Here is a 13006-nt window from a genome sequence, read left to right on the forward strand (position 1 = left end):
TGTCAGCTTAATGTGGGAGGAAAGCCCGAAGTGATGCAGGTCTCAGACGTTTACCACTTCGGTGAAACCCACGAGCACGGGTATGGTGCTGATAAACCTAGAAACATAATCGGGGCGAACCGGGATTCGAACCCACATTCAAAGGTTTCTGGCGTGCCCAAGGGACGCAACTCTGCACAGCGAATCGCGGCGCCTTAGACGACTGGGCCACCCGTGCCCCCGAGAGAGAGAGAGAGAGAGAGGTATGGCCGAAATGGGGGCAACACAGGTCCAAATTGCCAGAAGGTTTGGTTGTACACCAGTAGCGGTACAGGCAGACAGGGAGGATTACAGGACAGGCCTAGAACCAGAGGACCCCGAGTGTATGCACCACTGGAAGACGGTCAGATACGGCTCATTCCAACTGCGAAACAGATTCGTAACGGCGACGGCGACGGCATCAACAGCGTTGGGACATCCCATTAGCCAACGTACAGTACTACGACGACTTCGCGCTGCTGGAATCCGAGCGTATCGTCCTTTCCGAGGAATGGTACTGACTGCTCAACATCGACGCCTGAGACTGCGATGGGCGAGGCAGGTTCGACGCTGGCAAGTGAGAAATTGGCGTCGAGTGCTGTTTACTGATGAAAGTCGGTTTAACTTGTTTCGAAATGACGGCAGAGAACGAGTTTATCGACGCAGAGGGGAACGTTTGGCGTTTGGCTCCGGCGTGTATTCGAGAGGTCCATCCATTCGGAAGGTTGGGGGGGGGGGGGGGGGGGGGGGGGGGGGGGTCATGGTGTGGGTAGGTAATTGTGGAGATCAGAAGACTGATTTGGTGATTAGACAGGGAAACCTGAACGCTGTGCAGTACAGAGACCAAGTGTTGCAGCCAGTTGTGCTTCCGTTCTTACAAACCCAACAGCAGGGGACATTGTTTCAACACGACAATGCCAAGGCCCCATACTGCAAGACTGACTCTGAACTTTCTAAACCAGCAGAACGTTGACGTTTTGCCCTGGGCTGCCCACTCACCCGATATGAATCCTATTGAACATCTGTGGGACCATCTTGACAGACAGATTAGAGCACGCCATCAGCCTCCCTTCAACAGACAAGAATTGAAGCAGGCCCTGAGAGACGAGTGGCAACGGATTCCATTCCACGTCATCAGAAGACTGACGTCATCGATGAGGCGGCGTATCACAGCATGCATTGAGACAGCTGGAGGTCATACACGCTATTGAAGGCAACTGTGTCGACAATGAACTTGTAGGGTGACTGACATTTTTTTTGTGACATTTCAGACAACTTTTGAAAATGAAATTTCTTACCCCACCATTGTTTACTTTGAGCTTACATTACCTGTGATTGCACAATTTCATTCAAACTGTGGTTGATCAATCATTTGTTACCCCTCCCTAGATTATACTATAATTCACACCAAAACCTCTTCTTGTTATTTTTTTATCGATCATGGAACTCGATTTATACTTTCTTTTGCCGCCCAATTATTATATCAATAATTAATCATCAAAAGGAATTAGAGCGCGGTGAAGGGATGCTGACCAATAACAATCTTACAAATAATGATTAAATGGTTTCATAAGACACGATCACATTGATCTTCACATAAAATTGATTGAATCATAGTTCAAGAGATAGGCATATCAAAGACCGTAAAACGCCTTGGTAGTTAAATTGCAGCTATTCACTTCTGATGACCTCAGCACAGACTGTATAGAAGGATGAATACTTTGGTATCGTGGATTTTCATCACAGGTAAGGTGTTTTCATTTCATGTTTTATGGGTATTTTCAGTTGTATGTTATTCAAGATCCTAATTTACAAGGTAAATGTAGTACAATGTATCTGGTTTTGTACCCTGCATGCGCCAGATGAGGATGCTATTGCAGTTATTAAATTGTAACTTTGAGCAAATTTATGATATGTATGCGCCTTGTGATAGATAAGTGGATGATTATTAATTGATTGTAGACATTGCCATCTCATTGAATGATTCCGTTGAGATTGTTAACGGGTAAGACACTTAATACTTGAGAACTGTTCGAATGGAAGTTTAATTATAGTTCCTGGAATGAAACATTTTGTCTGTAATATCTAAAAATACATTTTTTCTGGTTAATTATTCAGCGATCGTTTTTTTGAAAATGACTTATATATGTTGCATTCTTTTTGTCAAAATATTATGTTGAATACTGACTGTGATTGGAACGTTGTACTTTGAACATGTATCAAAAACCTCAAAAACTGAAGTAAGGCTTTTACATCTTTGGCAAACACGTTACTTCCAATGATGACACCGTTCTTGCTTTCATTCGTTATAACCTAGGCTTCGTAAAATAAAAATTCTTGCTTCACATGACCCAGCTTCAGGACGTTTCTTTACCTACCTTATCTATATTCAGAGGTTCAGGACAATTTGTGAAAAATGAGAGCAAATGCCATCTGAAGTTTACTGAGAAAACAATATGTGAAATGCTGGACTTCCTCATTGATAACATCTATGTAAAAACTGGGGGTAAGACATTTAGGCAAGGAGTAGGCATCCCATGGGCACCAAGTGTGCTCCCCTTCTTGAAGATCTGTTTCTTTATGCATATGAATAGGAATTTCTGTTCGTATTGGCAAAGTCAAAACAAGGAAATTTGGCCAAGAAGTTTAACTTCAGCTTCATGTATATCGATGATCTGATATCGTTCAAAAGCAATCCAATAGCCAATTTCCTTCCAATTTACCCTCCTGAACTAGAAATAGAGGAGACCAATGAGACCGCCTCATCTGTTTCATATTAAGATCTAGGCATAAATATTCAGAGTGACAAAACACTCTCCACAAGACTGTATGACAAGAGGGATGACTTCATTTTTCCAATAGTCAACTTTTGTCGAGCAATATTCCAGAAATTGAATAAATTGAGTCAAATTAAAAACTTCACATTTTTAAAAGCAATCCCATATATGACATACAACTGACAAATGTATCAGAGAAGGTACTTTATAATCATTAATGTCCAAAGAAGGATTTTAATAAACGGTGGTAACCATAATTTGTTCCAAGCACCTACGGTATTCGGTAATAACATCAACAGTTTAAATCATAAGTCCCAAGCACGAGAATCTGATGGCACTCAAGTTCAGTAGCGTGTATGGCCACCATGTGCGTTGACAACTGCCACAAAACGCCTCCGCATGGACCTTGTGATGCTTGTGAACACATGATTGAGAAGACAACGCCATTGTTGCTGCAAAATGGTGCCAAGATCTTGCAAATTCTGTTGTTGGTTCTGGAGAGTGCGCAGACTTCTGCCAAGAGCATCCCAGACGTATTCAATGGGATTGAGGTCGGGAGACCTTGACGGCCAGTCGATAACGTTGACTCCCGCATTCTGATGGAAAGTCCTTGTCAAAATTGCTGTGTGGGGTCTGGCATTGTCGTGTTGGAAGATCAAACCGGGTCCATGTGCTACCATAAAAGGCAGAAGTTCTGGTGCCAGTACCTGGTCGCGGTAAGCAGCAGCGTTGAGGTTGCCACGGATGACAAGAAGCCTGGAACGTGCATTGCCACAGAAAGCACCCCACACCATGACACTTCCGCCTCGAAATCTGTCAACTTCCTGTACACAACACTGAGCGTAACGTTCATGACGGCGCCTCCACACCCTCGCCCTACCATCAGCAAATCGAAGATTAAATCCGGATTCCTCTGAGTCCATCGTAAGTGTCGCTGTGCCAACAATTGACGTTGACGTCTGTGTAATTGAGTCAGAATCGGCCCGCAGTATGGCCGTTGTGCTTGAAGGTGAGCAGTTCTCAGACGGTTTCGAACAGTTTGCGCACTCAGTCTTCCCCTAAACAGTTCATTTCTGGTTGATGTAGCCGTCAAAAATCGGTAACGGAGGTGTCGTAAGACAATCTGACGATCCTCTGCATGTGACGTCACACGTGGTCGAGGGCGATAAGCGGTGGTACCCGTTTGCTGTAGACGCGTCTGTAAATCATAAACAGTCCGTCGACTACAACCCATCGTTCTTGCGACTTCAGCTACGGACGTTCCCGTCTACAACATGCCGATAGCACGTTCACGTTGCACATTTGAAAGGCGTGGCCTGACAAATAGCCGTAAAGACTTTTGTTTTCTTGTGTTTTTCTTTTTTTGTTAATGACTGCTAACAACTATGGCTGAAAACACGTGCGGTATTATGACCACGTGACCAGTTGCACGTGAAAAATCACGTTTGCCACTATAGTGCTGTCTGCTATATCTGCAGACAATACGTGGCCATTACTGTTTAAATACACAATAAGGGCCCACAATGATAACTGGTCAAAATGTTAAACTTTTAGGATTGTGAAGTTTTTAATTTGGTTCAGTATATGTGTGTGTGTGTGTGTGTGTGTGTGTGTGTGTGTGTGTGTGTGTGTGTATGTATGTATGTATGTATGTATGTATGTATGTATGTAAGCTCTCTCCCTCCAAGACTAGGTTTGTACTGGCCTATATTAACACACAAAAGTGTTATATTTCGTCTCCTAAGACGTCTTCAGCCGTCCCCCATGTCTCCCCTTTTTTTCAGACTTGGTGGCACATCAATTTGAAACCTTATAAGGTCATTATCATTTGGAATTAGTATTTATAGCAACACTGTTTTTCTAAACTTTTAACAATATTTCCTTTGGCTCAAGCAGTCGTCTTTCTTTAAACATACTACATAACAAAACTACGCCGTCTGGCCCTTTATCACTGGACTGTCTTGCCGAGTCTCGGCGTTGGGTTCCAGACAGGCGCTTTTTGTTGCCGATTGTGTGAGGAGCGGGTGCTGCCCGTGGGGTGGGGCGTGTTTGCTCTTTTCGCGACACCTGGTGTCGTTACTGTTTTCAGTGATCCGTTCGTGTGTTTTTCACCACTTTTTACCTGTTGCGCCGAGTGAAATCTGTTTCGTCAGATGGTTGAGGCTGACTGATCTTTAGCCTTGACGTTTTGTGTCCCCTTTATGGCTACTGATAATGATGATAACAAGTGTCTTACGCTTGTTGTTATCTAGAAATCTTGAAATACCGCCTTTCCAGAAAGTATATAGACACGTGACTTGCCTGTCATTTAGCTCGAAAGATGCCAACACTATCATGTTTCGAATCTGTTTGAGGCAACTGTTCTGGATGAAGTTAATTCCTGGTATCATCACTAACACTTAGTATCATCACTATCTGATAATGATTCATAAACTCATGCTCATGATATAGTTGGAATCGTACAATCGACTCTGCTTTTAGGCAGAGATTTCTTAAGTTGTTGTTGTTGATTGTTGTTTAACGCCGGTCTTAGCAATATTCCAGCTATATCATGGCGGTCTGTAAATAATCGAGTCTTGACCAGACAATCCAGTGATTGACATCATCAGCATCGATCCTCGCAATTGGGATACGATGACATGCATCAACCAAGTCAGCGAACCTGATCACCCGATCCCGTTAGTCGCCTCTTACGACGAGCATAGTCACCTTTTACGACAAGACCTGATGTCGTTTTCATACTCTTTCTTTCACATTTAGATGCTATTTGAAACTCACGCAAACTTCTGAAAGTGTTGTAGAGCGAAAGGTGCATTGTTATTCTTACATTTTGAGTGAGCTAGCCTAGTGGTTAAAGCATTCGCTCGTCACGCCGAAGACCCGGGTTCGATTCCCGACATGGGTACAATGTGTGAAGCCCATTTCTGGTGTCCCCCGTCGTGATATTGCTGGATATTGCTAAAAGCGGCGTAAAACCATACTCACTCACTCACTCACTCGAAAACAATTGAGTGTATATGTGTAATATGTCTTCATTAGAATGTAAAAAACATTAACCTTGATCGATAAAATTACATTTCCAAGTGCAACTCTTTATCCTGACTTTTTAATCAAAAACAGTATAGAAAAGGGATGTGAATTTTTCGTATCGACACTTGGCATTCATTAGAATGCAAACAGGATAGACTATTTTTGTATACACAGTGATCTCAGCATCGTTAGTGATCAATAAACAACGTAAAACATACAAATATTGTTTACTCATGTCACATTGATTTTGCATGCAGTAGTGTTGAAAAAAAGGCCAAGGATCGAAGAACGTCATTCTTTGAAGTTTGCTGCCCTACTCTACAAATAGTCTTGAGAGTACCACGTGGCCAAAAGGCCCGTGAAGATCCGGGATAGAATAGGTCTTCAGCAACTCATGCTTGCCGTAAAAGGCGACTTTGCTTGTCGTAAGAGGCGACTAACGGGATCGAATGATCAGGCTCGCTGACTTGGTTGATGCATGTCTTCGTATCCGAAATGCGTGGATCGATGCTCATGTTGCCAATCACTGGATTGTCTGGTTCAGATTTGATTACTTACAGACCGCCGTCATATAGCTGGAATATTGCTGAGTGCGGCGTAAAACAACAAACAAACGTGGCCAAAATTAATGACTTATTTTCCTTCAAGTCCATGAGACTCGCGAACAAATATTTGAAATCGAGACAGTATTTAGACTCTGTAGCTTGTAGTAATGCAAAGATCGTGGCATTATAATGTGTTTGTTTGTTTGTTTGTTTGTTTGTTTGTTCAACGCCGCACTCAGCAATATTCCAGCTATATGACGGTGGTCTGTAATTTATCGAGTCTGGACCAGGCAATCCAGTGATTGACATCATGAGCATCGATCCACGCAATTGGGATATCATGATGATATGCATCAACCAAGTCAGCGAGCCTGACCATCTGATCCCGTTAGTCGCCTCTTACGACAAGCACAGTCACCTTTTCGGCATGCATGGGTTGCTGAATACCTATTCTACCCCGGATCTTCACGGGTATTTGTAGTTCGGATATGATGATAGTTGTGGTTCGGATATAGTGATAGTTGTGTTCGGATATGAAGCTCTTTTTAGTTCGGATATGATGATAGTTGTAGTTCGGATATGATGATAGTTGTAGTTCAGATATGATGATAGTTGTGGTTCGGATATGATGATAGTTGTAGTTCGGATATGATGATAGTTGGAGTTCGGATATGATGATAGTTGGAGTTCGGATATGATGATAGTTGTGGTTTGGATATGGTGATAGTTGTAGGTCGGATATGATGACAGTTGTGGTTCCGATATGACGACAGTTGGAGTTCGGATATGATGATAGTTGTGGTTTGGATATGGTGATAGTTGTAGGTCGGATATGATGATAGTTGTGGCTCGGATATGATGATAGTTGGAGTTCGGATATGATGATAGTTGTGGTTCGGATATGATGATAGTTGTAGTTCGTAAATGATGATAGTTGTAGTTCGGATATGATGATAGTTGTGGTTCGGATATGATGATAGTTGTAGTTCGGATATGATGATAGTTGTAGTTCAGATATGATGATAGTTGTGGTTAGGATATGATGATAGTTGTAGTTCGGATATGATGATAGTTGTGGTTCGGATATGATGATACTTGGAGTTCCGATATGATGATAGTTGGAGTTCGGATTTGATGATAGTTGGAGTTCGGATATGAAGCTCTTTTTAGTTCGGATATGATGATAGTTGTAGTTCGGATATGATGATAGTTGTAGTTCAGATATGATGATAGTTGGAGTTCGGATATGACGATAGTTGTAGTTCGGATATGATGATAGTTGGAGTTCGGATATGATGATAGTTGGAGTTCGGATATGATGATAGTTGTGGTTTGGATATGGTGATAGTTGTAGGTCGGATATGATGATAGTTGTGGTTCGGATATGACGACAGTTGGAGTTCGGATATGATGATAGTTGTGGTTTGGATATGGTGATAGTTGTAGGTCGGATATGATGATAGTTGTGGCTCGGATATGATGATAGTTGGAGTTCGGATATGATGATAGTTGTGGTTCGGATATGATGATAGTTGTAGTTCGTAAATGATGATAGTTGTAGTTCGGATATGATGATAGTTGTGGTTCGGATATGATGATAGTTGTAGTTCGGATATGATGATAGTTGTAGTTCAGATATGATGATAGTTGTGGTTAGGATATGATGATAGTTGTAGTTCGGATATGATGATAGTTGTGGTTCGAATATGATGATAGTTGTGGTTCCGATGTGATGATAGTTAGAGTTCGGATATGATGATTGTTGTGGTTCCGATGTGATGATAGTTAGAGTTCGGATATGATGATTGTTGTGGTTCCGATGTGATGAGTGTTGTAGTTCGGATATGGTGATAGTTGGAGTTCGGATACGATGCTTGTTGTGGTTCCGATGTGATGATAGTTAGAGTTCGGATATGGTGATAGTTGGAGTTCGGAGATGGTGATAGTTGTGGTTCGGATATGCAGCTTTTTGTAGTTCGTATATGATGATAGTTGTAGTTGGTATATGATAATAGTTGTAGTTCGGATATGATGATAGTTGGAGTTCGGATATGATGATAGTTGTGGTTCGGACATGATGATAGTTGTGGTTCGGATATGAAGCTCTTTGTAGTTCGTATATGATGATAGTTGTAGTTCGTATATGATGATAGTTGTGGTTCCGATGTGATGATAGTTGTGGTTCGGATATGATGATAGTTGTAGTTCGTATATGATGATAGTTGTAGTTCGGATATGATGATAGTTGCGGTTCGGATATGATGATAGTTGCGGTTCGGATATGATGATAGTTGCGGTTCGGACATGATGATAGTTAATTTACTAAGTTTATAAACGGTGCCAACTAGTAACCTTTAAATTGAAAGCACTGTTGGCTATCTTCTTATTTTTCAGTACAATGATATGTTCTCAGCCCGATTTACACTGGAGATGAAAACAGTCAAGATGTAGCAGAATGCTAGTGATAACGTTCAAATTGACTTACTCTCTCTGCTAAGATTAATGATTCATGATTCTGACCTATTGACACTTGTTATTCGTCATTGTTATTTTCAGTTACGGTTGCGACAGTCAACGGGAAAAACCCTAAATCAAAGAATGACTATGCTTATTCCAAAGAGAGTCAGTTCAGCTCTCCAGACGTGTTTTGGCCTATGCACTCCACTCTACATGGCAGCGCGGCACCCGCCTCCAGCATCACAGCTCAGCTTCACAACGCAGCATTAGGCGCAGGAGAAGGGAACCTTGGGGCGGCAGAACTCACAGGAACACCAGACTCTTACATTCAGATACCAAACACTGGAGACCTCGATGGCCAGATGGCATTTTGTTGGATCTTCAACCTGTACCCTACATCGTCCCAAACGGCAACCATCCTTGAATACGCCGGTATGGGGGGGACGGGTAACGGGGTAAAGTTGACACAGGAAGGAATGGATCTCGTCGCTACCGTGTATGACATTGATGGAGTTTATTATGATGAATACAGGCGAAAGATTTTGAAGATCAACGCCTGGAACTTTGTGGGGTTTTCCTACAACAAAGTCTGGGGTATTATTGACATCTTCAAGGATGGCGATATTGACTACAAAATCACTGAGGTCACAGGAAAAGAAGTCAATGCCGTGGGTGACGTGACAATCGGGAGGTCAGTTGATGGGACGGGTCAGTTTGGTGGGAAGGTGTCTTGCATGCAATTTTACAAGAAAGCGCTTTTTAACAAAGCCCTGAACAATCCCCGGACCTATTGTGATCTGTCCATGTGGGACTCCAGCGTTTTAGGTGAGGTTCCTATAATATTCAAACATTCCTTAAGAAAAGATATTCAGTTGTTGTTCAGAAGTACATGTAACTCAATGATTGATATGTGTTACCTTAATCTCCCAATGCGACCCGTGAAGATCCGGGGTAGAATAGGTCTTCAGCAACCCATACTTGTCGTAAAAGGCGACTGTGCTTGTCGTAAGAGGCGACTAACTGGATCGGGTGGTCAGGCTCACGGACTTTGTTGATGCATGTCATCGTATTCCAATTGCGTGCATCGATGCTTATGATATCAATCACTGGATTGTATGGTCCAGACTCAATTATTTACAGACGTCGTCATATGGCTGGAATATTGCTGAGTGCGGCGTTAAACAGCCAGTTAACAAACAAATTCCTCGAATTCGTTTCAATTTGATATCTTCAACCCGACTATCATTGACCTAATTCCAAATTAATGTCCGAATGATGTTTTTTTCGACTTGTGTTCGATAATTTTATAACATTAATTAATACATTCTGTTCTGTTCGATTTAGAAATTATGGTTTGATAACTGAATACTTATTGTAACGTTGTGTATTTCTAGATTGGACTGAAGACGTTATCACTACAGCTAGTACAGCAACTACCACGACTACAGGAACTACCATGACTTCAACAACTACCACGACTACAACAACTACCACGACTACAACAGCTACAACTACACCAGTAGTCACAACAACTTCATCCACAACTACACCCATCACAACCACTACAACTGCACCAACGAGCACAACCACACCAATCGTCACAACCACTACATCCACAACTGCATCCGCAACTACACCCATAACTACATCAACGACCATAACCACACCAACAGTCACAACCACTACAACGACCACACAAATAACCACACCCTCGACTTCATCCACAACGTTCATCTCAACCACACCCGCCCTCACGACCACCACCATACCCACACCAACTACATCTACTACACCTGCAATTCCAATGACTTCTATAGTTACCATGTCAACCACGACACCAACCACTTTAACTACCACTAGAACTGCAACAACAGAAACAGCAACCACGTCGACGGGAACAGCAACACCATCACCAACAACGCCTGTTTTGACCTCCATGACAACACCAACACCATCTTCACTTGGAATTTCACAAACACCAGCGCAACCGCATACATCAAGTTTCGTAAGAGGTTCGATCTATTTTTTCTTTGCTACATTCTAATCCATCAATCAGCTACGACGCTTACATCAAGTTTCGTAAGAGGTTCGATCTATTTTTCTTTGCTACATTCTAATCCATCAATCAGCTACGACGCTTACATCAAGTTTCGTAAGAGGTTCGATCTATTTTTCTTTGCTACATTCTAATCCATCAATCAGCTACGACGCTTACATCAAGTTTCGTAAGAGGTTCGATCTATTTTTCTTTGCTACATTCTAATCCATCAATCAGCTACGACGCTTACATCAAGTTTCGTAAGAGGTTCGATCTATTTTTCTTTGCTACATTCTAATCCATCAATCAGCTACGACGCTTACATCAAGTTTCGTAAGAGGTTCGATCTATTCTCCTTTGCTACATTCTAATCCATCAATCAGCTACGACGCTTACATCAAGTTTCGTAAGAGGTTCGATCTATTTTTCTTTGCTACATTCTAATCCATCAATCAGCTACGACGCTTACATCAAATTTCGTAAGAGGTTCGATCTATTTTTCTTTGCTACATTCTAATACATCAATCAGCGACGAAGCTTTGCACTAAATGTATTTATTGATGTAACACAGTCGCATATGCAAAGACAGAAGCTTAAAAGTAACCCGAATAATTACCCCTAGAACACTGCCCCCGGAACATACCCCCTTGGAAAAATTACATCTCCCCCATCCGCCGGCAACGAGGGTGATGGGCGGGGCACAGTTTTCCAACGTAGGTTTTGTGTTCCTGTAGGTTTTGTTCTATTGCTGGAATGTTAAATCAGCAACAAACAAATTCCTGAATCATACCGTAATTATTATTTATAGAGGATTCAAGTACGTTACGTTTTACCCCGGTATTAGCTCGTAGCCTCATATGCTTCATGCGTGATAACACGTTCCAGTAATTTATCAATGACCAAATGGAAGATTTAGCTGTAAGAAGCACCGCCACACTACTATATCCTAAACTGCAACACAACACCATGCTTCTCGGCGCCTGCGTCATATGGGGCCTTGGTATGCTATCATATCATAACGATGAAAGCAGCATTGGTTCATGTCTCTACAACATAAGTGTTAATTATAACACGTGGTCGGATGTGTTCACGTTATAACCACTTCAGTGCTAATACGTTCAAACGATCAACAAGTGGCCACGCTCATAGAAACCAAAATTGCACATGTTCACTTGTTTGCATGTATATTCAATGTATTCGTCCATTTCAGGCTATCAATCGACGCTTACAGACACTTGCTACTTTTTAACCATTTGGGTTCCAAACCACGATTTTCAAAATGCAGATGACGTCATCGCTCAAGCCTCCAACAGAACCTTCTCAGAGTGTGCCCACATGTGTACTGGTAACCCCAGGTGTCTTGTCTTCGTGTTTCACAACAACGGGGACTGTAAAGTGGGAGATACTTGGTCGCCAAGTCTGTGGACAAATGCCACAATGTCTTCACGCGTGTACAGATTGGTGCGCATGGACACAAATACGTAGTTATACGCCCCCTAGTCATGCATCCACAGCTCGCTCGGTTGTTCATGAGTAGTTCACAAGGCGGCAATAATTTAATTATCTATTTGTCGGAATGTTTGCTCAGAATTGTGCAGCCCGGTATTAAATTCAACTTTATATGACTTTAAAAAAAGAGTGTATTGTCCGCGAGTAAACACCACGTTGGTGAGGTGAAATGGGGTTTAACGTCGCGTCCAAGATTATTGCACTTATATAGCGACGTGCATGTACGTGTGTGTGTTTGTGTGGCTGCTTGTACTGGTCCGGACTGATGCCGATTTATAGTGCTAGCTCACTGAGATACCATGCCGCAGTTTAACATGAATACCCCACTCAGACACAGTATACTGACTCCGAGCCGACAAGTCCTTGTTTTAGCCCCTTAATGCCGAGCGCCAGACAGGGTAACAACAAGTACCATGTTTTAACGTCTTTTGGTATGACGCGGTCGGGGATCGAACCCCGGACCTTCCGCTCTCCGGGCGGACGCTCTACCACTAGACCACGGAGGCGGTCGTAAGCACCACGGATTCCCGCCCATTTTCCTTTAAAAGATCTCAGTCTTCAGTTTATCCCCGGTGGTGCTTGCTGGATTTTGACTGATAAAATCAACTAACTAATGTTTGAAGAACGAACAA

Source organism: Haliotis cracherodii, unplaced genomic scaffold (assembly GCF_022045235.1).
Source record: "Haliotis cracherodii isolate W230 unplaced genomic scaffold, xgHalCrac1.p SCAF_7, whole genome shotgun sequence".
NCBI classification, from domain to species: domain Eukaryota; kingdom Metazoa; phylum Mollusca; class Gastropoda; order Lepetellida; family Haliotidae; genus Haliotis; species Haliotis cracherodii.